This window comes from Kogia breviceps, chromosome 6 (genome assembly GCF_026419965.1).
Source record: "Kogia breviceps isolate mKogBre1 chromosome 6, mKogBre1 haplotype 1, whole genome shotgun sequence".
NCBI lineage: Eukaryota > Metazoa > Chordata > Mammalia > Artiodactyla > Physeteridae > Kogia > Kogia breviceps.
The window spans coordinates 23,748,230-23,775,448 of NC_081315.1; the positions used below are offsets into that span (position 1 = coordinate 23,748,230).

The following is a 27,219-nucleotide window of genomic DNA, read 5'->3' on the forward strand; positions in this document are numbered from 1 at the left end:
GTGATGGTAAAACCAAAAAGAATATGATTCTACAATGGGATATTCAAAGTAGTGAGGAAGCAAACAGCTGTACATAACAATGTAAAAGTTTGTCCTCATTCTAGGCCCTACTATATCTCTGAAGATGATTATGTTTCCTGAAGGCAGGCTTTGAACTGGAGGTTAGGAGTGGTGGATGAGAGAGAAAATAGATCTGTCTCTCACTGGACTCAGAAGACTTTGGGGCAACTAAACTCCAGGCGGGAAGCACAAGAGCAAAGGCACTTTTTGTTCAAGGATGCCAAGTGTTCCCTGCGCCATGTTGGCAGACCATGTAACATCCCCGTTCCACCCTATTCTGTCCCTATCGTCACAACCCAGGTGCCCTCATAGAAGGACGTGGGCCTTACACTTTAGAAGAAGCCCTAAGAAGTCGCCTGTTCTTTGCTTGTTCTTCCTCTGTTGTCATTCCTTTCTGTGTCCATCATTTGTCTGTGAAGTGTCGTTAAACACAATAGCGGGATCTTAGCTGAGCCTTGGTGACTTTGTCCTGTCAGGGTGAATCAGAAGGCAGCCACAGTGTGGAGAAGCCAGAAGATACAGAGAAAGAACTTGAGTTACCATGAGGAGAACCAGAAGATGATTGGTTGAAGGGACTCTCTAAACTGGAATAAACTGGTAGAAGCATTCTTTGGATCAAAAGAATACTGCACTTCCAAAAATCAAATAGGATACCAGCTCCAACTATTCTTTTTTTTTTAATAATACTATTCTTATTGCTAAAACTATTCTTTTTTCTTTTAAATTTTTTATCAAAGTATAATTGGTGTATAATATTATATGTTACAGGTATACATTACAGTGATTCACAATTTTTAAAAGTTATATTCCAGTTATAGTTATTATAAAATATTGAGTATATTCCCTGTGCTGTACAATATATCCTTGTAGCTTATTTTATACATAATGGTTTGTACCTCAATCCCTTATCTCTATATTGCCCCTCCCCCTTCCCTCTCCCCACTAGTAACAACTAGTGTGTTCTCTAAATCTGTGAGTCTGTTTCTCTTTTGTCATATTCACTTGTTTGTTGTATTTTTTTTAGATTCTATATATCTTAATTGCAGAGAGGTGTGATTCCCCAGAGGTTGGAGAAGCCACACATTTGGGTAAAAGTTACAAGGAACAGAGGTACACCGGGAAGACATGAAATACTAGGAATCTGTGGTGTTGGCCTAATGGGTCCCCTCTCTGTACCTCTCATTCTTCTCTGCCAGAGAAGCCACTGGTATCACTGCTACCGGGATCCTGGTCACCTTATACTGAACAGCTAGAAGTGGAAGGATGAAGAAAACTTGGGGGATACCGCCATTCAGAAGCACAGCTTTGCTCTCTTCTGATCTGAATCCTTCCCTTTGAACATTAATACGTCTCATCAACTTTCATTGTCTATACTTCGTTTTGGAGGTTCCTCTTTGTCCTCCTACCACTACTTGAATGATCTGCATTCTCCTCAGTCCAAATTGCAAAGGATAACATCAGATTGAGGCAATCAATCTCTTTCCTAGTAAGAAGAGAGAGCAACGGCCTACGTCCTATCTTGCTGATGTATGGTTAGGCTATTCTTCTATCAGGTGTGCATGCTTCTCTGGAGAGTATAAAGGGCAACCTAGCATCGTTTCCAAGAGCAGGGAATCGTGAATTAGGGATATTGGGCACCAGGCTAGTAAAATCCTTAATGAAACAAATGCACATTCAAATACATAAGAAAATGGCTTTGGTGAAAACATACACATATGCAGTGAAATATGTTTCTGCTAAAGGTCATGAAATCAAAGAAAGAGGTTCAAATACCTGTCACCACTACCGACCACGCTTACAGATGGGGTTAAGCCAGCGTGGCAGCAAGAAAGTCAAATCTCTTACTGTTCAGGTCAGATTCCTAATGTGTGATTCATTGATGAGCTTTGTCTTTCTGAAATAAGGAAAACACTGCCCCGTTTTTGTTCTGCTTTTTATAATAAGAAGCATGCAGTTGTGGCTTTTATTAGTTCTGAAAGGGAAAAGCATATACTGCGTGAAATAGTACGTCACAGTATAATCGTCCCTTGCTGAGCTGTGTTCCAGGGAGGCTGCAGTTTATTTATCCAAGTGTTGATGAAAAGCTAAATTTTTATTATGCACAAACCAATTTAAACTGTGCTTAAAATGAATAAAGAAGAAAAGTCACCTCTGCTTGCACAACTACACAATTATATGGTTCTCAGCAATCTCTGAATGTTTCTTTCTTTCAAATTCCCTTGGAACATAGCTATTTTTATATTATGTATAGGTAGATTTTGTTTTTCCCTGGGAATCTAAGGAATAAAATTAAAGTCAAGTTTTGACTTTTTTCCATCCCAATAGTCAGACAATACCCTCAATAAAAATGGCTTACTGGTGAAAGAGGCTCAAAATCAATATTGCAGGGACCTATTTCATCAAGCCCCTGGTTCCTGGCCACGGCACTTCTCTTCTCCTTGCACTTGGAGCCATTTTACACCCTTGCATAGACTCAGCCGTTTCTCAGTTCCAAAGGCCCTTGGTGGGAAGGGTTTGAGAACAGCTACACCACACTGGAGGGGCCGGCTTCAAGACACACTCACTGTTCATCCGTCTCAGAGCTTGGGCCCGGTGCTCCTGACGGGTTTTCCTGGTTTCTGGAAACTAGAATTAAAAACAACTTTCTGGAAATTAGCTCTGTGACTTGGAAACAGGTCCCCGAACTTTCAAAGGATACCTCCTCCATTTTTGACATCAGTATGTCTTCCTAGGACATCCAGGACTCCTTTCTGTTTCCTGGGTTCGTAATTACAGCATGATCAATGTAATGGAGCAGCGTGATATCCTGTGGGCTGGTGAGATGGCTAAGGAGCCCATGAGCCAAATCAGGAGCCAGCAAACTATGGCCTGCAGGTCAAATCTGCCCTGCAGCCTGTTTTCGTAAAGCTTGCGCCCTAAGAGTGGTGTTTACTTTGTCGAGTTGTTAAAAAAAAAAAAAAAAAAAAAAAAGAGGAAGAAGAACATGCAACAGAGATTATATGTGGCCCACAAAGCCTAAACAATTTACTCTTTGGCCCTTTACAGGAAAAGTTAGCCAGTCCCTGAACTAAATTATCGCACAGAGTCAGAGAGTTGATGTAGCCGGTGGTCCACTGCTGCCCCCTGCTACTTAAAAGGAAAGTGCATCTGTGGTCTCTTGGTGTATTTAATTTCAAGCAAAAATTTGCCAACTTGACAATTGTACATCAGGCGTCAGGATCTGTGTGCCCTGGCTTCAGAAAATAAACTACGTATGGAACAGCTTCTGTTGGAATCACCCTCTCATTATGGATTATCTGATAATCCATTGATACTGTTCGCAAGATCCATCAATCTTCTCACTGATCAAACAGGAGAGCTTAATGAGGATGGGGGAGGGGGGGGAATTTGAGAATGTAATAGGAATTATTATCCCTGCCTTTCTCAAGGGTTTGATATTAACACTCATCTCTACAACCCCTCTAGGTATGTGGCATGGCTTAAGTTAACTATTATGGCAGCACCTTAGCACAGAAGCTTTCTCTTGCCCATCCGGAGCCTTCATGCTATGCGTCAGGAAGCCAGTACGCACGTGCTGATGAGTAAGTCTATTCCAACTACCATATACATATGGAAACTGGCAAAGTAATCACAGAACGAATCAGCAGGAGACCCACGTTGACCCACTGTGAGGTAAACGCAAACCAGATTTCCATTTATACTCCCTAACCTCAATAAGTCCCCTCTGAGTAGAATCACACTGGCATTTCTGGGTGCCCTGGAATGAATATTAGCTACAGCTCATGTCAATAATCCCACAAAGATCTTGGTGGTTCCTTTCTCCTGGCCGTAGCCATTTTCCTGACAGATGAATGCAGGTCCTTTTCAGGAGACTACAAAGAAGATGAACAGTGCTTGTGGCACTATCGTAGGGTACAGTCACTTATGGGCTGTGGGTCTATGAACCGGTAAAGGGCTGTCACTCATAATTATAGTTACTCAGGTCACCTAGAGCTTTTGTTTTGGTGTCAGTTTATGCAGATCAAGGAGGATGATAATAGGTCTGCATATTTCTTTCAGTCCTAGGCAGCTCTTGTACAGTTAACCACTGTCAAACATCCCTAACATTCAAAACCTGTGATCACGGGTCCAGCCCTGCTGCCTGTTATGGTAACCACACCCATTTCACCTCTGTCTTGGGTCCTATCATTGTGCTGTCCCTTGAACTTTGCCACCTGGCACCCCATCACCCCCAGAGAAATCATGGAGCCCTTTTCTTTGACAGTAGCTCCTACCGTCAGAGGACAGCCACTCTGACACTTTTCAAGGTACTTTTAAAAAAAATTTATTGAGGTATAGTTGATTTACAACGTTGTGTTAATTTCTTCTGTACAGCAAAGTGACTCAGTTATACATATATATATTCTTTTTCATATTCTTTTCCATTATGGTTTATCACGAGATATTGAATATAGTTCCCTGTGCTATATAGCAGGACCTTGTTGTTTATCCATCCTTTGCAGCAACATGGATGGAGCTAGAGATTATCATACGAAGCAAAGTATGTCAGAAAGAGAAAGACAAATACTATATGCTATCACTGATTTGTGGAATCTAAAATACGATATAAATCAACATATCTACGAAACAAAAACACACTCACAGATATAGAGAACAGACTTGTGGCTGCCAAGGGGGAGGGGGAGGGAAGGGAAGGAATGGGAGTTTGGGATTAGCAGAGTCAAACTATTATATATAGTATCAAGGTATTTCTTGATGAAGGTAGTACCTCACTGAAGGAAGGTCCTTTAGTCTCTCTTGGGAGACATGACTAGGTGTAGATGAGTGATTTTTCACATCGCAAAGAAACCCCAATATTTCCTTATCTTTACATCCATTTCTCTACATTATCCCATGAAATTTCTGGCATCATTGCATAAGCATTGGCTATGGCTGTTGGTATGGCTATGGGTATGATAGCTATTGGCTACCATACCCACATTTCTACCAAACATTCTGAGCTGCTCAAGTGAGCATATTAAACTCAGAATCTCTGGCAAGTGCACCCAGTGCAAAATAATCAACCGGCTCTAAAATTAAACTTCTCCCTTCTTGGTCTGACACCCTTGGAATCTATTCCCACACATATTGCAGGTTTTTGCCATCGCAAATGAGCAAAATCTTGTGGTTCTTTCTGTTGTATAAACCTTTCCCTCCAGCTTTGACTGTGTTTGCCACCACACCAGCAGGCTGAGCTTTGATTCTGGCTATGGATCTGAAGGTGATGCTGGGGTGTAGGGCTCGGGGAGGGCTGGCATTCCTGCTGACTGAACTCCCTCAGGTGAAGACAGCACAGAGCCTTCTGGCAAGAAAGGAGCAGCCTCATGAAACAGGAAGCAAGTTTGCTTCTGCTTTCAAGGAATACTTGGTGGAATGTGAGCTTTTAAGGTACTTGGAGACATAAGAACCTACCAAACTCCCTATTTGTTTTCTGGTCCCATTCTTTCCCCCAAATACCCTCTTGTCCACATGAGAGATGCGAAGTTTATGAATTCACCCTACATTGTGGTTCAGAAACTCAAAGGATCTGCCTCTGTTTCTATCTTGTGGCTCTGTCAGTTCAACAGCTACAAGACAGAGGAGAATCCTACAGGCAGCCATGGAAGTTCTCTGATTCTCTGACCATACCTTAATCAGAACACTTTAAATCTCATTTTATCATTTTTCCTTTACATTCTATGGAACAGATAGAAAAATCCACACCACATTCCCACAAAAGTCCTTACATCCTTTTTCCTCCCGTAATGACCAGCATAACTGAAGCCACCAAAATCTTGTCATGGATAGGCCTCTTATTCTATACAACCCCAGGTGATGATTTAAGTTAATACATCACCAGTATGCACCCGTGTCTATCTTATGATACTAACGGAATCTTAGCTGCCTTTATTTCAAACTGGTGAGCTAACCAATCTTAGAGTCTCATTTCTTTGAGAGTCTGTTGCTTACAATCACAATAGCCAGTAAATACCCTGTGAGGGTTCAATTATAGAGAACAAAACCTACTCCAGATTGTGTCAGCAGAAAGGAATTTGTTTTACAGGATATTACATGGCTTATAAAGCTGTTTATAAACTGAAGAGAATTTAGTATGATCTTCCAGATAAAAAACTCTTAAGTCATGATGCAGAACTGCTATTGCCCTGGCCATAATCAGGAAGCTGCCTGATGAAGCAAGAAGTCATGATGACAGCTGCTAGCTCAGGATCAAATCACTTCCACTTCAACCTGCACCGGCAAAAATAGGAGCCTCATGTCACATTCCCTCCACTCTTATTTCAGTTCTGGATTCTGGTCTTATGTAAAGGCATCTGGTTGGCAGAACATAAATCACATCCAGAAATGTGGGAAATGTGGATTTTAGCTCACCAGCCTCTGCAGTATAGGAAGCCACACTAGAAAGAGGTGGGAATTGGTTTTGAACAAGCCAGTCTGCAGTATCCATCATAGTACTTTTCTGGCGGGGGCGGGAGTGTGTAGGGGGCAGGGGTCCCATGATTGGAGCTCTGCTACCTGCCGATGGGATCTCCTGATGCCCACCTGCCTGTCTCTCTACATTCCGTATATTGACTGCTCCTAGATTGTTCATGTCCATCTATTAGATACCCTCCCCCCAGCTATTTACTATTAAAACTCCTCCTCTATATGAACTACTTTCCTGGACTATTATTATCTGCTTCTCCTTGTCATACTCTTTCCACACAATTTTTTGCTTACCTGGTTGACCTTTCCTTCCCTTATTGCTGCCTTCTTCATTACACCCACTGCACAGAAGGACCCAAGACTCTAACATACCCAATGCAGACAACTTGGACACGTTGCAGCCAATCTCATGATATATTGAGAAAGACTTTTTAATGGCATCACTCTGGATTACTATTCCAAATTCTCAAAGAGGTCCATATCATCTCTTAGGAACAGCCTAACAGCAATATTAACATTTATCAAGTTCATATCTAGAAACCAAATAATATCTTACATCTTCCTTTTAAAGCAGGTACATGTACAAGACAGTATACTTTTTCTGATTCAAATATTTCCTCTTGGGCTTCCCTGGTGGCGCAGTGGTTGAGAGTCCGCCTGCCAATGCAGGGGACACAGGTTCGTGCCCCGGTCCAGGAAGATCCCACATGCCGTGGAGTGGCTAGGCCTGTGAGTCATGGCCACTGAGCCTGTGCGTCTGGAGCCTGCGCTCCGCAAGGGGTGAGGCCACAACAGTGAGAGAACCACATACCACAAAAAAAAAAAAAAAAAAAAAAAAAAAAATTTCCTCTTATTCCCCAAAGAACATTAATTATGCTGATCAGTCATCTGCTGCTAACCAGATTTACCTTAATGAGTTCATCTCATTTCTTCTAAACCCCTTGACTCTGGAGGCTTTATGTTTGAACTTATAGTTTTTGTGAAGAATCTAGTACAAAATGAATTATGTAGCTTCTTTCTGCACATAATCAGATTTCGTAAAGTTTTTTTTCTATCAGTGAATCACACAAAGATCACTTTTACCGTCACTACCCAACGACCTTTCTATACTGGTCACAACAGAATTTAAAAGGAGCTCAGTGAAATGGTACCTTTGTCCAACTATGTTGAATCTTCCTAATTACTGGTCCATTACAGAACCTTGATCTTGTTTATAGCTTATATCACGTTGAATATAGTTTGAGGAGAGAGCCCTGTTTTATTTCTATTTGAGATTTTTGTTGAATTATTACTTGTACCACCAATAAAAAATAGACATTTGGTTCTAAAACAGTCATTATATATTTCTTGGAGATTACATATCCAGCGTGTAGTTCCAAGGCTTCTATCTTTGATGAGTTAGGAAATTGGTTTTGTGTAAATGTGTCTGACACGTCTGATTCTAAAAATAAATTGTGGATTGCTCCCAGGGTAGCCTTCAGAAATTACATAATTTTCACAAGTTATTATTATCACTCAGAATTTCTCTTTCCATGCTGTTTGAGAAATCAACACGTTGTCTCCCCCAACTATCACCACCATACCTAAGTCATTCTTTTTTCTTTTAAGGGAGGCGTTAATTGACTCTGTCTTTCTGACCAGGAGTAATAGATGCCCAAGCCCGCCCCATGTACTTTCAAACCTTTAAAAACAGACATTTCTATTTGTTCTGAATTTTTTAAAATTGTTGCCACACTCTTTTTCAAAGCAAAAGCAAACCACGTAACAAATATTTTTCCAACCAGGTCCACACACACGTGATTACCGAGGTGTGCCACAGAGGGCAAAATCGATGGCTTCAGTTCTCTGCAGCTTGTCTCTGTGATCCATGGATTATTGCAGCTGGGCTAATTATGCAGCAATTTATATCAATTGTTTAGAGCGGCAGTGGTGAATCCTAGTAACCAAACTCGATGTACTAAGATTTTCTTGTTCTCGGGCTGTACAGACTAAAGATACACCTTGTGAACTTTCATATTTTTTAGGTGTCCACAATTGCATGTGGTTTCAACAAACCAGAGAGGGAACTTAGCTTTCTTAGCGCTTACAGCTTTAAAATGGGACTTATAGACTAAGGTGGAAGTGTCCAAAACTTTTCTTATCACTTTTCAATTATTATTCTAAATTTTCTTCTTAAAATAAAAGTCAGTGCAGAGATTATCCATGCCGTTAATTTTATATATGAGCAAGCTGGGTCAGTCGATATCATTGTGCTTATAGAGTTGATTGAATATCAAAGAGACCTTAAGCCTTTTTTTTTTTTTCACATTAAAACATTGAACTAGATGGAGCCTCCAGGCTCTAATTAGCTCACATTTAAGAGTCAATTTTTGAGTGATTTCTCGGTTTTGAAGAATAAGTCTTTTCAGCTGGAAGAGGAGGAAAATTTTCACACACGAGGGTAGTGTTCTTTATAACTATATAGCTCACCAGTGACTGGACTGTTGTCATATAGGGGTGTGTGTGTGTGTGTGTGTGTGTGTGTGTGTGTGTGTGTGTGTGTGTGTGTGTGTGTGTGTTCAAATTGCTAGGGAAGAGCCACTGATGTTTTAAAGACAAGTACAGGGCTTCCCTGGTGGCGCAGTGGTTGAGAGTCCGCCTGCTGATGCAGGGGACACGGGTTCGTGCCCCGGTCCGGGAAGATCCCACATGCCTCGGAGCGGCTGGGCCCGTGAGCCATGGCCGCTGAGCCTGCGCTCCGCAACGGGAGAGGCCACAACAGTGAGAGGCCAGCGTACTAAAAAAATTTAAAAAAAAATAAAGGCAAGCACAATAGTTTTCTAAAAGGAAAACATTGCAAAAAACTATTGACTGGCAAGTTGTAGGTGACTTCAGCTGCTCTTGAATTACTGAAAATAAGCAATTCTCCATTTGCTCTTTACCTAAAATAAATGAAGTTCTTCCGACTCATGAATGCTGCAATAAAAGGTCAAAATCTTTTATACCCATCTCAGGAGCAATGTCTCTAAAAGACACTGTGCCCTATGCCTTTGCTAAGTAAAACAGCTAAAGGAATAGCGATTTTTAATTATAGGATACAAGGCTTTTCTAAAGACCTTATTATGACTTTGGGACATTAAAAACCAGTTCACTAACAAGACACAAAAACAGGAGAGACATGAGTGAAAATATCAATTTAAATGTTACATAGGAATTCATTTAACAGTACATAAATGAAAGAAAATGAGTTGTATGTCTTTTTCAGAAAAATTTAATAAATACCTGAATTTTGTTTGCTTTCCTTATTTGTGTTTTATTTGTTTAAATACATGAATGTGCACTTCTTTTTGTTACACTACAGAAATTGCTACTGGAATAGCCCGTGGTTTGGGTAAAGTAATACAAGATTTAAGTGTGAAATTCTGATTACAGTTATAGATTAGGTATTTCACAGAGAAAGAAAGATATGTGTTACCACTGGTGACTGTGAATTTCAGGATGATATAACAGATAAGAAAAAGTATTCCGCAGGATAGAGTCCACTACTGAATTTTTTTATGGTACTTTCAAATATTTATATTTACAGAAGTATTAACATTCATCTAGAAAATTCCAAAAAGTATTTTAATTAAAAATATCTACTCAGAGATATTTAGTATTAATATTTTGGTGGATTTTATTGCAATACTCAGTGGTTAAGAGCATGGAATCTAGTGCCAGTTCAAATTACTACTTGGCATTTATTAGCCTTGAGACTTTGGGCAAGTACCTTAGCTGCTTTTTGACTCAGTTTCCATATCAATAAAATGGGCATAATAGAGATCATTCATGAAGTCATTGAGACAATTAAATGAGGTAATACATGTAAAGAGCTTAGGAAAAATTCCTCATATATAGTAAGAGTGTAATATATAATAGCTTTATTATGGTTAAGGATTTCCCTTTCATGTTTCCTTTTATATATTGATGATTTATTACGTTTGGGGGCATCACTAACTTTAAACAAAAATATTCATGAAACTTCTGGAAATTTTGGAAAATATGGACAAAAATTTTAAAATAAAACTATACTTGTTATTACATTATCAGACGTAACCACTGTTAATATCTGGGTATACAGTCAAAAACCATCTCTGCTCATGATAGATCCCAAATACTCCAGTGAGATTTAAAAACTTATATAATACATAGAAATAAATTTAATAACAGTAGTGGAAGACTTGTACACTAAAAATTATAAATATTGCTGAGGGAATTTCTAAATGATTGGAAAGACGTTCCATCTACATTAACTGAAATACTCATTAGTCATAAGATGACAATTGTCCCCAGATTGGCCTATAGATTCAAGATACTATCTATTAAAATTCCAGTAGGTCTTTTTTTTTTGGTGGAAATTGATGAGATGAAACTAATACAATGTTGTAAATCAACTCTATTTCAATTAAAAAATCATAGGATTGTATGCTTTAAACAGGTGAATTATATGATATGTAATATATGCCTCAGTAAAGTTACATTGAAAAATATTCTAACTGATCCCATCCTCAGCAATGTATCTCTGTGTCTCAAAAACAGTACATGGTCTACATATTACATACACAGAAGCATCATTGGAGCTCATTAAAATTACTTATTTCTAAGTCACCCACTAGAAGTTCTATAGGTAAGACATAGAAATCTACATTTTTAGCAAGGTCCCATATAATTAGTATTTAATAAATTCTTAATCACACTATATCAGAGAATTACTGTGCTAAAAGTAATGTAACAAATGGCATCACTGGCCAGAACAAAGCAAAAATCTAAACAACAGATGGTCAGTGAAACAAAAGGATTAGTTTATGAATGTGAAGGCAGGCCAGGGTGAATAATCAAGAAGATAGAACTCCTTGAGGATGTATGGTTTGAGGTGAGATCTGAAATATGAATAGGACAAAACAAGGAGAATAGAGCATTTCAGGCCCACCAACAGTTGGAACATGATAATCAGTTATGTTTTAGAAAAGATCTATACAGCTTTTGGCTTCAGAGGGTATAACCTGCCCTGGGCCCACAGCTGTAGCCTGTAAATAAAGAGCTAGTTTGTTGGTGAGGAGAGATGCATTCTGATGGAGGGTGGGGTACCATCAGGACCTGTAGGAATATTATGATTACATGAAAGTTCTAACAATAATAAAGCCACATGGATATCAAGATGACAGATACACCTAGATTTTAATTGTTTTAATCATTCACATCATTTTCCAAAAATATCTGAAGGTATGATTTACACACTATATAATTCACCCATTTTAAGTGTGCAATTCAATAATTTTTAAATAAATCTACCAAGTTGTGCAACAATCATTATCTAATTTAAGAATATTTTCATCACACCAGTAATATGTGTGTGCTTATTATTTTGTATCATCACACATTTAGGAGTATGACTTCTCTCACTTAGCATAATGTTTATGAGATTCATTCATGTCATATCACATAACAGTACTTCATTTCTTTTTATTGCTAAATAGTACTCCATTGTATGAATATACCACATTTTCTTTATTCACTAGTTGAAGAACATCTGCATTGTTTCCACTTTCTGGCTGTTGTGAATAATGATGCTATGAACATTTACATGCACATTTAAAAACATGGATATATGCTTTCACTTACCCAGGATAGCTATCTAGGCATGAAATTGCTGAACTGTATGGTAAATTTATGTTTAACTTTATTTTAAAAAACCTGCCAAACTGTTTTTAAATTAGTCATATCATTTTACATTTTCACCAGGAATGTAGGTTTTCTAACTCCCTACATCCTTGAGAACATTTGTTGTCCGTCTTTTTGATTATAGCCATTCTAGTGGGTATGGAATGGTACTCACTATGGTTTTAATTTGCATTTCTCTACTGATTAATGATGTTAAGAATCTTTTCATGTGCTGTTGGCCATTCAGATATCTCCTTTGGTGGAATGTCTATCCAAATATTTTGTCTATTTTTAGTTGGGCTGTTTTGTAAAATTATTATTGAAGTATAAGAATTATTTGTATTTTCTGAATACATATCCTTTATCAGATATATGATTTATAAACATTTTCTCCCCACCTCTGGCTTGTCTTTTCATTTTCATAACGGTGTCTTTTGAAATACAAAAGTTTTGGAACTTGATGGGGTCCAATTTATTATTCTTTACTTTTATGGATCATGCTTTTGGTATCATACCCAAGAAACCTTTGCCCAACCCAAGTTATCAAGATTTTCTCCTATATTTTCTTCTAAAAGATTTTTTTCAGCTCTTACATTTATGACCCTGATCCATTTTGAGTAAATTTTTGTGTATGGTGTGAGGTAAGGGTCTAATTCCATCTTTTTCATGTATATCCAATTGTGCCAGCATAATGTGTTGACAAGATTATCCTTTTCCCCAATGAATTGCCTTAGCACCTCTGTGGAATATGAGTTTAACCACAAACAGAAGGGTTTATTTGGAAACTCTTAATTCTCTTCCATTTTTCTACAGTCTGTTCTTATGCCAGTACCACATTATCTTGATATCTGTATCTTTATAGTAAATTTTCAAATTAGGAATAAACTTCCTTCAATTTAATTTTTTTAATTATTTGGCTATTCAGGATCTTTTCACTTATCACTGACATTTAGTTATTAACCAGATAAGTGCTTTTAAAGTTTCATTTATCTGTCAGTTTTTTAAGTCACCAGAATGCTGTGTTGTTCACATAACAGCAAAGATGAGAAAACGCAAACTTTATTTTTGAGGCACAGTGATAGACTGGCAACTATAGGGGTATGGCAATGTACATGAAAGACCATATGTGAGCATGATATATTTTATTTTGTAAAATTGTATATATTTAGTACCATGTCATTGAGAAAACAGTGTAAAAATACTTCTGATAAACACACGGATATGAAATGCTATGGCAGAATTAATCTCAATTCAGTCATTTTGTTGTTGATTCCTAATCTTTCTCATAGCATAAAGATGTTTTCCATATATTGTAGATGATAACATTACAAAAGATGGGCATATATCATTTTATTGTGCTTTGCTTTATTGCTCTTCACAGATATTGTGGTTATTTTTTTTTTTTTTTTGACAAATTGAAGGTTTGTGGAAACCCTGCATCAAACAAGTCTATTGGTTGCCATTTTCCAACAGTATTCGCTCACTTCATGTTTCTGTGTCACATTATGGCAATTCTTATAATATTTTAAAACTTTTTCATTATTATTATATTTGTTGCAGTGATCTGTGATCAATGACCTTTTATATTACCATAATAATTATTTGTTTTGTATTTTTAAATTAAGGTAGGTACATTTTTTAGGCATAATGCTATTGCACAGTTAATATACTACACTATAGCATAAATATAACTTTTATATGCACTGTGAACCACAAAACTTTGTGTGACTCATTGTATTGTAATATTCACTTTATTGCCATGATCTGGAACCAAACCCACAATATCTCCAAGGTCTGCCTCTATTGTAATTGTTTTGGGGCACCACAAACCATGCTCATGTAAGATGGCGAACTTAACAAATGTTGTATGCCTTCTGACTGCTCCACTGAAGGGCCATTTCCCCATCTCTCTCTCTCTCTCTCTCTCTCTCTCTCTCTCTCTCTCTCTCTCTCTCTCTCTCTCTCTCTCATTGGGCCTCCCTATTCCCTGAGACACAACAACATTGAAGTTAGACCATTAACCAAATGGCCCCAACGGTTCAATTGAAAGGAAGAGTCACACATTTCTCACTTTAAAACAAAAGCTAGAAATTATTAAGCTTAGTGAGGAAGGCATGTCAAAAGTTGAGATAGGCTGAAAGCTAGGCCTCTTGTGTCAGTTAGCCAAGTTGTGAATGCAAAGGAAAAGTTCTTGAAGGAAATTAAAAATGCTCCTCCAATGGACACATGAATGATAAGAAAGTGAAATAGCCTTATTGCTGATATGGAGAAAGTTTCAGTGGTCTGGATAGAAGATCAAACAAGCCACAACATTCACTTAAGCCAAAGCCTCATCCAGAGCAAAAACCTAACTCTCTTTAATTCTGTGAAGGCTGAGAGAGGTGAGGAAGATGCAGAAGAAAAGTCTGAAGCTGGCAGAATTTGGTTCATGAGGTTTAAAGAAAGAAGCCATCTCCATAACATAAAGGTGCAAGCTGAAGCAGCAAGTGCTGATATAGAAGCTGCAGCAAGTTATCCAGAAGTTCTAGCTAAGATAATTAGTAAGAGTGGCTACACTAAAAAGCAAATTTTCAATGTAGACAAAACAGCCTTCTATTGGAAGAAGATGCTATCTAGGACTTTCATAGCTAGAGAGGAGAAGTCAATGCCTGGCTTCAGAACTTCAAAGGATAAGCTGACTCTCTTGTTAGAGGCTAATGCAGCTGGTGACTTTAAGTTGAAGCCAATGCTTGTTGACCATTCTCAAAATCCTAGGGCCCTTAAGAATTATGCTAAATCTACTCTGCCTGTGCTTTATTAATGGAACAATAAAGCCTGGATGACAGCATATCTGTTTACATCATGATTTACTGAATAAGCCCACTGTTGAGACCTACTGCTCAGAAAAAAAAGATTCTTTTCAAAATATTACTGTTCATTGACAATGCACCTGGTCACCCAAGAGCTCTCTGATGGAGGTGTATAAGGAGATTAATGTTTTTGTGCCTGCTGACACAACATCCATTCTGCAAGCCATGGATCAAGGAGCCATTTCTACTTCCAAGTCTTATGATTTAAGAAATACATTTTGCATAGCTATAGCTGCCATAGATAGTGTTTCCTCTGATGGATCTGGACAAAGTAAATTGCAAATCTTCTGGAAAGGGTTCACCATTCTAGATGCATGTAGAACATTCATTATTCATGGGAAGAGGTCAAAACAATAACATTAGCAGGAGTTTGGAAGAAGTTAATTCCAACCCTCATGGATGACTTTGAGGGGTTCAGGACTTCACTGGAGGAAGTAACTGCAGAACTAGAATTAGAAGTGGAGCCTGAAGATGCGATGAATTGCTGCAAGCTCATGATAAAACTTTAATGGACAAAGAGTTGCTTCTTATGGATGAGCAAGGAAAGTGGTTTCTTGAGATGGAATCCAATCCAATGCTGTGAATATTGTTGAAAAGACAAAGAATTTAGAATATTACATAAACTTAGTTGATAAAGCAGCAGCAGGGTTTTAGAGGACTGACTCCAATTCTGAAAGAAGTTCTACTGTAGGTAACATGCTATCAAACAGCACCACATGCTACAGAGAAATTGTTCATGAAAGGAAGAATTGATCAATGCGGCAAACTTCACTGTTGTCTGATTTTAAGAAATTCTCACAGCCACACCAACTTCAGCAGTCACCACCCAGATCAGTCGACTAGCAGCCATCGATATCAAGGCAAACCCTCCATCAGCAAAAGGATTAACACTTGCTGAAGGCTCAGATGATGGTTAGCATTTTTTAGCAATGAAGTATTTTTAATAAAGGTATGTACATTTTTTAGACATAATGCTATTGCACACTTAATAGATTACAGTATAGTGTAAACATAACTTTTATATGCACTGGGAAAGCAAAAAATTCACGCAGTGCACCTTACTGAGATATTCACTTCATTGCAGTGGTATGGAATGGAACCCATGATATCTCCAAGGTAAGCCTGTAATCAGCTATGCAAGAAATCTCTGTCATAAGTACCAATTAATCCATCAAAACAAGTTAAAATAGCTGTGCAAACTGTTTGTTATGATTGCTAAAAAGATGCAGCAGTGTCTCTTGGCAAATATGTTTCTTTTATGTTTGATACTTTTTTTAGGAAATATGCTAAGGAGGCAACAAAAATGTGATAAAAAATGGCATGTGTTTCTTTATGAGATAGATAATATCAAATGTTTACCACTTATTTATGAATATAATATCCAATAAATCTTTAATGACTTTTTATCTGTGAGAAAAACAAAATGAGCATAGCAATCTCAGTAGGCTGGAAATATACAAATACTAAGAACAAGATAGAAATTCTTAGAATCAAACCCAGCCTGATGATTCTTGGGCAGAGTCGGCTATTAAAAAGCTATGGAGGACTTCCCTGGTGGTCCACTGGTGAAGACTCGACGCTTCCAATGCAAGGAGCATGGGTTCGATCCCTGGCTGGGGAAATAAGATCCCACATGCCGTGTGGCACAGCCAAAAAAATTAAAAACCAAACAAAACAACTATGGACCAGGACTTACCTGGCGGTCCAGTGGTTCAGACTCCATGCTCGCAAGGCAGGGGGCACAGATTCGATCCCTGAACAGGGAACTCAGATCTCACATCCCACATGCCACATGGTATGGCCAAAAAATAAATAAAGTCTGTAACCTACAAAGTTCCTCTTGCCATTTACATAACATATTCACAGGTTCCAGAGATGAGAGCGTGGACATCTTCGGGGAAAAAAAAAAAAAACAACTATGGACCACATTTATATGCAATCATATCAGTATACTGCACTAGCTCCTTTAATCAAATGCATTCTGAAGTTGTGGGAAATATTCTGGCTATTTTTCACATAGGAAGAAAATTTTCCCCATATAACCCTGCACTAATGTTGACTGTGCTGAAAGATATTACTCATTATGAATGATGATAGAAGATTTCCTTCTACACGGAGATTCAACAGGTCACAAAATAGTAAAATTCGTCATTGGATGGTTCCTGAAATAAAAACTTTTAAGCAGCACTGGTCACTCCTTGACTAGATTCTATCGGCTTCCCAATTGTTCCTCACTCACGTGTGAACCAAGTGTGGCATGCCCCTTGTCTGCCTTGAATCATGGCGTACATCAAGCATCACTCCAAACTGCTTACATCAGGAAATAGACTTTGTGATTACTTTTTTAGAATGTTTTTAAGGTCTTCACCTAGGAAAGCAATGACTGCCCAGTTTATGGACATATAGGGAGCCCAGCTGCCTGATCTCTTTCTCAACTAGCACAGAACCTATAGAAAGTCTTCTACACTGTTGAGATCAGCTAATTTACAAAGAAATAGCTCAACTTTACATGTCATGAAACCATCTGGCAAAAGCACCTGTTTCTTCCATAACTTCAAAAATCCAGAAATCTCTCAGATATGCTTTGTATGTTCAGTGACAAATAATAAATCAATTGACACTAAATAATAATTGACTGACAAACCCCTCAACTTCCTGAACAAAGCATTTCTTTTCTTTAATTTTATTTTGTATATATCCATAAAAAACAAAAACACTAATTTGATAAGATACACGCACCCCAGTGTTCACAGCAGTATTATTTACAATTGCCAGGGTATGGAAGCAACCTAAGTGTCCATAAACAGATGAACTCACAAAGAAGATGTGGTATATATATATACAATGAAATACTACTCAGCCACAAAGCATTTCTAAATCCATCATTTCCCCAGTACTAAACACAGTCTGCTAATATTGGATCATTTAGAAACAAGTTCTTTTCTTCAGTAATAAGTCAGAATGAACAAAGTCGACCCAAAACAACTTTAGGGTAGCTGCATTCTCTCAGTCACCTTTCTCAACCATATGCATGAGGGGCCCAGAAGCTTGTTCTGATACCTTGAGTAAATGCTTTAGAACAGTGCTTCTCAAATGTTAATGTGCATATGAATCACCCGGAATCTTGTTAAAATGCAAATTCTGATTTGGTAATTCTGGGGTGGGGTCTGGCATTCTATATTTAACAAGTTCCCGGGTGACACCAGGCTGCTAGTCTGTGAACCACACCAGGGGGCAAAGTAGTTGAGTTCTTGAGGAAGAAAACGTATCTGTAAGCATGACAATATCCAGGTCAAGAATGCTTCCATTCTGTCAATAGATTATCTACAAGCAGTTTAGGAGCAAGAATATCATCACAGAGTAGGACTATAGGAAAAAAAAAGACAGGAGGTACTTGTAAGCCCAAACATTATGAATCCCCAGTGCAGAGCTTTGAAACCACAAACTGAGTCCTTGGTTCACTTACTCATTCAAGCATGTGAAATATATTGAGAACCTCCTCTGGTGCTAGATCCTAGAGCACAATGTTGAGCGGGCAAAAATCCTAGTTTTAAGGAACTCACAACCTCATCTAAAAATAATAAATTATGAGATGAAGGCAACCATCTATGACTGCACACAGGAAGAGTAAAAACACAAAGGAGAACATGTTTCACTCTGCAAGATGGGCTGAGGCAGACAGCTCAAGGAAGAGTTCATAGTACAAACCAATAATAATTTTGATAACTTGTGCTAAGTTCTAGGTACTGTTCTAAGCACTTTTACCCTCATCATGACGTTTTTACGATAGGTGATCTTATTAGCCTTATCTTATAGTTGAGGAAACAAAGACAGGGGTAAATTATGTAATTTTCTCAGTAAATAACAATGATATAGTGAGAGTAGCAAAATTTCCTCTAGTGTCTCCACAAATACCATTTACTTACATGTCCCACAGGTAAACGTTACTGATAATCACTAAGATTTCTGGTTCTCCTTTCCTTAGGGCACTTTTCTCTTTGAATATATGCATGGATACATGTAATTGAAATGCGATCAGAAATGACATGTGTCACTTCCAGGAGCATTTAAGAGGCAGTTCACAATTCTCCATCCTGTCTTTACCTCTCCCAATGGTCACAGAAGCACTTGCTGATGTGGAGTTGCTATAAGATGGAAAGATCCTGGGGGAAGCTGAACCTCCATAAAAAAGACATCATCCCAAGATCATCTCCCAGATGCATGCACAATCTTGCAAGCATAAGAAATAAACTTTTGTCATAAGTCACATAGATTTTGATGATGTTTGTTACTGTAGCCTACCTTGGCCTATCTGGATAATACATTACAGTCGAAGCAATGTATAAATTATCTTGCAAAATAAGTGTGAGTTTAAGTCACCAGAGGAGGGGAGGATGTGCTGGGAAGGAGACTCAAGGTGGGCATAGGAGATGTTCAGAGGCTTTAAACAGGATGGCAGATTTAGGAAACTTCGGGTAGTTGGACTCCGCTGGAGAATAAGGCTGTGACGAAGTTGTGGAGGAGGAAAGAGGAATGGTACAAGCCTTGGGCTCCTCTGAAAGGAAGAGAAGACATGAAAGTCTGGGCAGTGGTCGTCAGGGCTGCACATGGAGGAAGTTAATTAGATTCAACTCAAGGTTAAATCAATGAAATGAGTTTCTGTGGAGGAAATCGAAGAAAGCTCCATGCTGGGAAGAGAGGTCAGCCACGAATACGGAGGCAAAACAGAGAGAACAGAGGAAACGAAGCAAAACAAACCAAGAATAAAAAACCTAGACTAGAGCTGGAGGAAATGGGAAATACAAGAGTGGGAGGATGGGTTCAAACCAAAGAAAGGAACATGCGTTTATTTCCAGGATATGGCTCCTCTCACCCACACACCTAGCACGGGCTGCTCTGGGCTTTGCCTTTCCTACATGTCCTCACCTGCATGATGCCCACTAACCAGGCTCAAAGATGTGGCCTCTGAGACATCGTCACCTCCGGACACCCCCTCTGCCCTAACCCCCCGCTCGCCCGGCACACCTCCTGCCTCTTCACAGAGTTCCTTCACTGTTATCACTATATTAAACCAAGGGCATTTTCATTGTCCATTCATTTGTTTGCCTCCCCAGCTCTGATGGACATTTTTAGGACACTGATTGCATCTAATTTATTTTTGCAGTTCCAAGGCCAAGCTCAGAGTTTGGTCCATATTCACATAAGTCTAGGGTAAACCTGGTAAATCCAAGGAAAGAATTCCCCCTGAATGTTTTTTCTTTTGTTTTGTTTGTTTTTTTAATAAATTTATTTGTTTTATTTATTTATTTTTGGCTGCGTTGGGTCTTCGTTGCTGTGCGCAGGCTTTCTCTAGTTGCGGCGAGCGGGGCCTACTCTTCTTTGCAGTGCACGGGCTTCTCACTGCGGTGGCTTCTCTTGTTGAGGAGCACGGGCTCTAGGCACGCAGGCTTCAGTAGTTGTGGCATGGGGGCTCAGTAGTTGTGATGCACAGGCTTAGTTACTCTGAGGCATGTGGGATCTTCTGGGACCAGGAATCGAACCCATGTCCCCTGCATTGACAGGCAGATTCTTAACCACTGCGCCACCAGGAAAGTACCCCCCCCACACACACGATTGTTTAATATATGACATAGGAGCTCAGAAGTAGGTCGCAGAAAAAGATTAAAATGTGGCCATCTTTAGTGCAATCACTCATTCAACAAATATTTACAAGCGCTTATTATGCTAAATTATAGGTATTCTGGTGACCAAATAAGATACAGTGTTTTGGTGATACTTGGATACTTATGGAAGAAAAGATGCTAACTAAATGAAAACATACACATTCATTATAAAGGGCTCTTCTCAAGATCTCCAAGGACCTCTACATTGCTAACTCTAAATGCTCAATATCCAGTGCCGGTATTACTTGACCCATCAGTAAGATTTGACACAGTTGATCACTCTTTCCTTCTTGAAGCAGGATCTCACATTCCCCTAGTTTTCCTTTTGACTTGATCCATCTCATTAAATGGTTCCTCCCTGCCTTTCAAACTCTGAAAATGGGTGTGCCCAAGGATTTCTTCTGTTTCCTTACACATTCACTCCCTGGCTGTGATCTCATTCAAACTCATGGCTTTAAATGCCATCTATAAGCTGAAGGCACCAGAAATACATTTTCAGTCCAAACCTCTCCATTGAAATCTAGATCCTTATGTCCCACTGGCTTTTCAACATTTCTACTTGGATGTCTAATAAACATCTCAGCGAAATATGTCCAGAAGTGAGTTCTTGTTATTTTCCACATGACCAGCTCCTCCTAAAATCTCCCCATCTCAGGTCATTGTAAATCCACTCTTGCAGTTGCTCAGGACAAAAATTTTGTTCTCATCCTTACCTCCCATCTTTCCTACACTCCACATCTTGTCCATCAGCAAATCTTACCTCAAAATATACTCCTAACTGTACTACTTCTTACCACTTTTACATCTACCACCCTGGTCCAAGTCAGCATTATTTCACACCTGAATTATTTCAGTAGCATTCTAATTGATCTTACAGTTTTTATACTTGCTATCTTTTCTCCACCCAGGGACCATAGTGACCTTGTTAGGTCATATCATGTCACTCCTCAAAACCCTACAGGTATTTCTTATTTCACACAGATTAAACACCAAAGCCCTTCCAATGGCCCGTAACCCTCCAAGTGATTAGGATGAAATATGGTCTATTCTGGAAAGCATCCTATGATTTTAGTATTTAAAGTACTTTTCTAAAATTCATCTCACATAAAAAAGAAGACCAAAAGACAAAACTATTCAGCAAAGATCCATGATATCTTCTTTTTATCTATATTTTCTGAATGGCAGTATCAGAGCAATTGAATGGAAAAGGATCTATCCTCTTTTAGAAATACCTTTTAAAATTCATAGTTCATTGTCCTTCAAACGATATTGTGAGTCCATTTATATAGGCTCCCAGAATCTCTTCCTTATTTAGACAACATCAGAGTTTCAAAGTAATCAGCTGGAACAGAGATTTAAAGAAAGGGAAAAAGCCTACTTCAGCTGATAGAGTTCAAAAAGCATTACTTAAGTCAAATCTCAGCAAAAATTTTTTGTGCTACTTATTTCCTCTAATTCTGTTTCACCACCAAATCACAGAGTTCTTCATTGCTAACCTACAAGTATATACTACTTACCTTATACTAAATAAGAAACTGATTTCTATTCTGATCTTAAATGGAATGAGTGTATATGTTTGAGCCTATGTATATATGTTAGAGACAGAAAGAAAGAGACAGAGCAACAGGAAAAAGATGAATCCAGAAGAAGAAAAGGTAGTAGGCTGCCCTAGACTTTGTACAAAATGGACAGTCAGTCACTTAAAGACCAACTTGGTGGAGGAGGGGGCAAGACAGAGCTAAAACAGAAATATAAAAGGTATTTCTCCCACCGTTCCACTCACTGATACCTAGAGACAACAACAAAGATTAAAAACAGAAAGAAGGAAAAAAGAATACTGATACTAGAAAAGACCACAGCCTCAACCCAGAATCTATTTAAAATAGCCACCAAATTTAAGACCAAGCCAAGAAAGGATATTAAGAGGGAACATATTTCCATGCAGATCTCAGGCACCCTAAGGAGCTCTCCAAAAGTAAGTGGCAAACCAAGAGGAAGCAAGCCAATGACCCTTGCTTGGAGCTTGGAATGTGAGAAGACTAGGCGAGCATCCCTGACTCCGCTCCAACAGCTCAGGGTGGCAGAAGAGGCACCGCTGAACCAGTAGCCAGACAGACATGCCCCCTTTGCAGGAAGCAGGTGTGGAAGGAGTGGGGAGGAGGCAGGAATGTAGCTGCTGACCCAGATCTGCTGAAGGAGAGCTAATGTCAAATCATGATGCAAAAGAGCTGGGGATTCAGGCTTCTCTTTGAGTTCTAGGAATCCCTGCCTGAAGCAGCCAGTGATCTCTATTCACCCAGCAGATTCTCTGCCCTTGCTCTGAGCTACCAGCACAAAGAATTTCTCTTCCCAAAGCTTCTTTGTGTATCTTAGAGGCAATGGCACATGTACAGCCAACTGGTACACCAAATGGCCAGCAGAGGCAGTAGCAAAGAGGATTTCACCACCACCACCAAATACCAATGGTGTAGCATGTATCAGAAGTTCATTCCTTTTTATTGTCAAATCATATTCCATTGTTTGAATAGACTGCATTTTGTTTTTTCATTTGTCAGTTGATGAAAATTTGGGCTGTTTCCACTTTTTTGGCTACTTTGAATAATGCTACTATGAACATTAGTGGCAAGTTTTGGGGTGGACATGTTTTCAGTGCTCTTGAATATATAACTAGGAGTAGAATTGCTGGGTCATATGGTAAGTCTACATTGAACATTTTGAAGAACTGCCAGACTATTTTCCAAAGCACTATGCCATTTTACATTCATACCAAAATGTAAGATTCCAGTTTCTCTACAATCTCACCAACACTTGTTATTGTCTTTCATTTTTATTATAGCCATCCTAGTGAACATAAAATATTTCTCTATATTTTTAAAAGTTCTTTATGTATTCGAGATTTAGTTCTTTTTCTAAATGTTTTACTATTATCTTCCTAGTTATCACTTTTTTAAAAAAATTAATGGTGTATTTTTTACCAGGCCAAAGTTACCTACTTTTATGTAATTGAATTTATCAATCCTTTCTCTATTGCATCTAGATTTTAAGCCATAGTCAGAAAGCCTTTACCTGTTCTCAGAGTATAGAGGAAGTCACCCACTCATACTTGTATGGTTCATTTTTTACACTTAGATCTCCCATCCATTTGGAGCTGTTCCTGGTGTGACACATGGAACAAACTTTATCTTCTCCCAGCTGTCTATACTACTGTCCCATCAGCATTTATTAAAAAGTCCATCTTTGTTCCAGTGTCATCTCCAGATATGAGATGACACTTTTGTCATCTCCTATATTTCCTGTGTATTTGGGTCTATCTGAACTGTCCATTTGATTCTGCTGGGCTATTTATTAATTTGCTATTTTAATTACAGAAGGTTTTTTTTATATTTTAACATCTGGAGGGCTAGTACCACACCTTCCATAACTTTTCTATTTCAGTATTTTCTTAACACTTCTCTTCTGTTTGTTTTTGCACATGAACTTTAGTATTAACTTGTCTCATTTCAGAAAAAAAGCTGGTTGGTTGGGTTTTTATTGGAATTTCATTAAATTAATAAATTAACTTATGGAGAAATAACATCTTTATGATGCTAAGTAATCCTACCCCAAAACAAGAAATGTCTTTCATTTATTCTAGTCAAATTTTGTGTCTTTTAAATGTTTTAGAGTATTTTTCATATAAATTTTACATATTCTTGTAAGGTTTATCTTAACTATTTTTATCTTCTTTTATTGTGAATGGGGTATCTCAACCATTATATCTTATCCTGGCTATAATTTATGTATGGGAAGATTATTGATTTCTGTATGCTCATTTTATATCTTGCTTCATATACAAATTATTTTATTGTTTGAGTTATCACTGATCATCATTATAAAAGCTGAATTTATCATTGATTCTGTAGAATTTTCAGGTGTTGCCACATAATGTGCAAATAGAAATAAAATAGTTTTACTTATGTTCTAATTTTTATGCTATTAATAGATCTCTCTTGTCTAACTGCGTTGGCTAATATGTCCAGTATGGTGTTAAATAATAACATTCTTTTCTTCATATTTTTAGTGGAAATGCCTCTAGTGTTTCACCATTAGGTAAAATACTGGCTTTAGGACTAAGAAATATAGAGATAGGTAGATAGATATAAAATTATATATGTACATAATTTATGTATCAGATAAATTAATATATAATTATACATAAATTCATGTTAAGTAAGTATACATTAATTCCTATTTTTTATGCTTTTTTTTTTTTTTTTTTTTTTTTTTTTTTGCGGTATGCGGGCCTCTCACTGTTGTGGCCTCTCCCGTTGCGGAGCACAGGCTCCGGACGCGCAGGCCCAGCGGCCATGGCTCACGGGCTTAGTTGCTCCGCGGCATGTGGGATCTTCCCGGACCAGGGCACGAACCCGTGTCTCCTGCATCGGCAGGCGGATTCTCAACCACTGCGCCACCAGGGAAGCCCCCTATTTTTTATGCTTTATGTTTTTATCTGAATGGGGGTTGAGATTTGTCAAAGGCTTTCAACATTTATGGAGATAATCATATGATCTGTCTTCTTAGAACTTTATATGGTATTGTCTGTGACAGTTCAAGTAAAAAATATATTTATTAAAATGTTCTTGAAAAAGTATTTGAAACTTTCATTTGCCAGGAAAAATATTTCTTAAACATTTCTCTATTCAACAATCATTTTTGAATTGAAATTGATGGTGGAAATGATTTAACTTGGATATCTTAGACCACCAAATACATAGTTTCAATGGGTTTTTGTGTGTGTGTGTGTTGTTGTTCTGTTTGGTTTCTTTTGTTTTCTAAAGAGATACACTCAATAACTTTCAAAATCAGATTCTTTGGTTACCCAAGATAACCATTATTTAAATCGTGATTGAGTGGTGATCCCTTAAGAAGTACTCCTGAGATGATGCTGTTCACATTGTCTCATTATTCAAGAGGCACACAGCATGAGGAAGATGATATACACATAGTTAGATTGTATTGCTTTAAAATACTGAACTGGGGCTTCCCTGGTTGGCTCAGTGGTTAAGAATCCACTTGTCAATGCAGGGGACACGGGTTCGAGCCCCGGTCCAGGAAGATCCCACATGGCGCAGAGCAACTAAGCCGGTGCGCCACAACTACTGAGCCTGCGCTCTAGAGCCCACAAGCCACAACTACTGAGCCCACGTGCCACAACTACTGAAGCCCACGTGCCTAGAGCCTGTGCTCCAAAACAAGAGAAGCAACCGCAGTGAGAAGTCGGTTCACCGCAACGAAGACAGTCCCCGCTTGCCTGTGCACAGCAACGAAGACCCAACACAGCCATAAATAAATAAATAAATAAATAAATAAATAAATAAAATACAAGTTAAAAGTAACAAAAACAAGTTGCATGGAAGTGATTCTATATTTGAAGAATTCTATATTTTTCTGGCCCAACCTGTATGTTCCTTGTTTTTCCTCCCAGTGTTTACTTGATAGCTGAGCATGTTTTGAAGTTTTCCTCAAAGCACGGCTGGTCCAAGCAGCCCTGGCATTATATATGAATTCATTAGAAAGGCAGAATCTGCATTTTAACAAGATCCCTAAGTGATTTGTATGCCTGTAGAACTATCAGAGAAGAGACACTTGGGGTTCTCCAAGAGCCATAGCCTTCTACCAGCACTGACATCATCTAGGAACTTAGAAATGCACATCCTTAGCCCTACCACAGAAATACTGAATCAGGAACTCTGGAGTGGGGCCCAGGGACCTGTGTGTTAACAGGCCTTCTGGTTTCTGCTGATGCTCACCAACGTTTGAAAACGGCCTGCCATCCAGGCAGATTGCCAGTAATCAGTGTGGGGGCTGTGAGTACACGGTGCAATCAGAGGCCAGGGCCACGGCAGTGGAGGGATGAGGAAGCTGGAGCTCTTGCCAGTTGCAATCAATTAGCTGTGTGACCTCGGGGCAGGAACTTGGCTAATTACCTGGATCTAGTTTCCTTAGTCTCAAAGAGAAAAATGTATAAATCCCGTGGAGTAAAAGTCCTCAAAATGTGGTTTGTAGGGGTCCGGGTTGTTCATTGAAGGCCCAGTAGGCAATTAGTTATTGTGGAGATAAATATAACAGCACATATAATAGACAAAAATGTATTTTGCTTAAATGTAAGATATGAATGCCACAGAACTATGATTTTGAACAATGATTTGGAAATGTAAGAGATGAATGCTACACAGCCGTGATTCAACATCACTACACATGTGCTCTGAGGTCTGGGCTGAACAAAACTGATCAATTCATCTCAGCTAACTTTTAGTTAACAAGGTATAGCTATTTTCTCTAATGTGTTTTCACAGCATTTACTTCTTACCATTTACATTTGTTAATCTCCCATCTTCGTTGCAATTACACTATATTATAATTACAATTTATAAAAATGGTAAAAAAAATTAAAGAATAATCATAAAAACAAGTTGTAAAATGTAGAGTTAGGGAAAATTTTAAAGATCATTGAATCCAACTTTTCC

General features: G+C 38.4%; 1 pseudogene; it reads left to right on the forward strand.

Moving 5' to 3' along the window:
* The first annotated feature begins 5,308 nt into the window (after positions 1-5,308).
* Positions 5,309-15,967, forward strand: LOC136794372 (tigger transposable element-derived protein 1-like; annotated as a pseudogene).
* Positions 15,968-27,219: the final 11,252 nt, after the last annotated feature.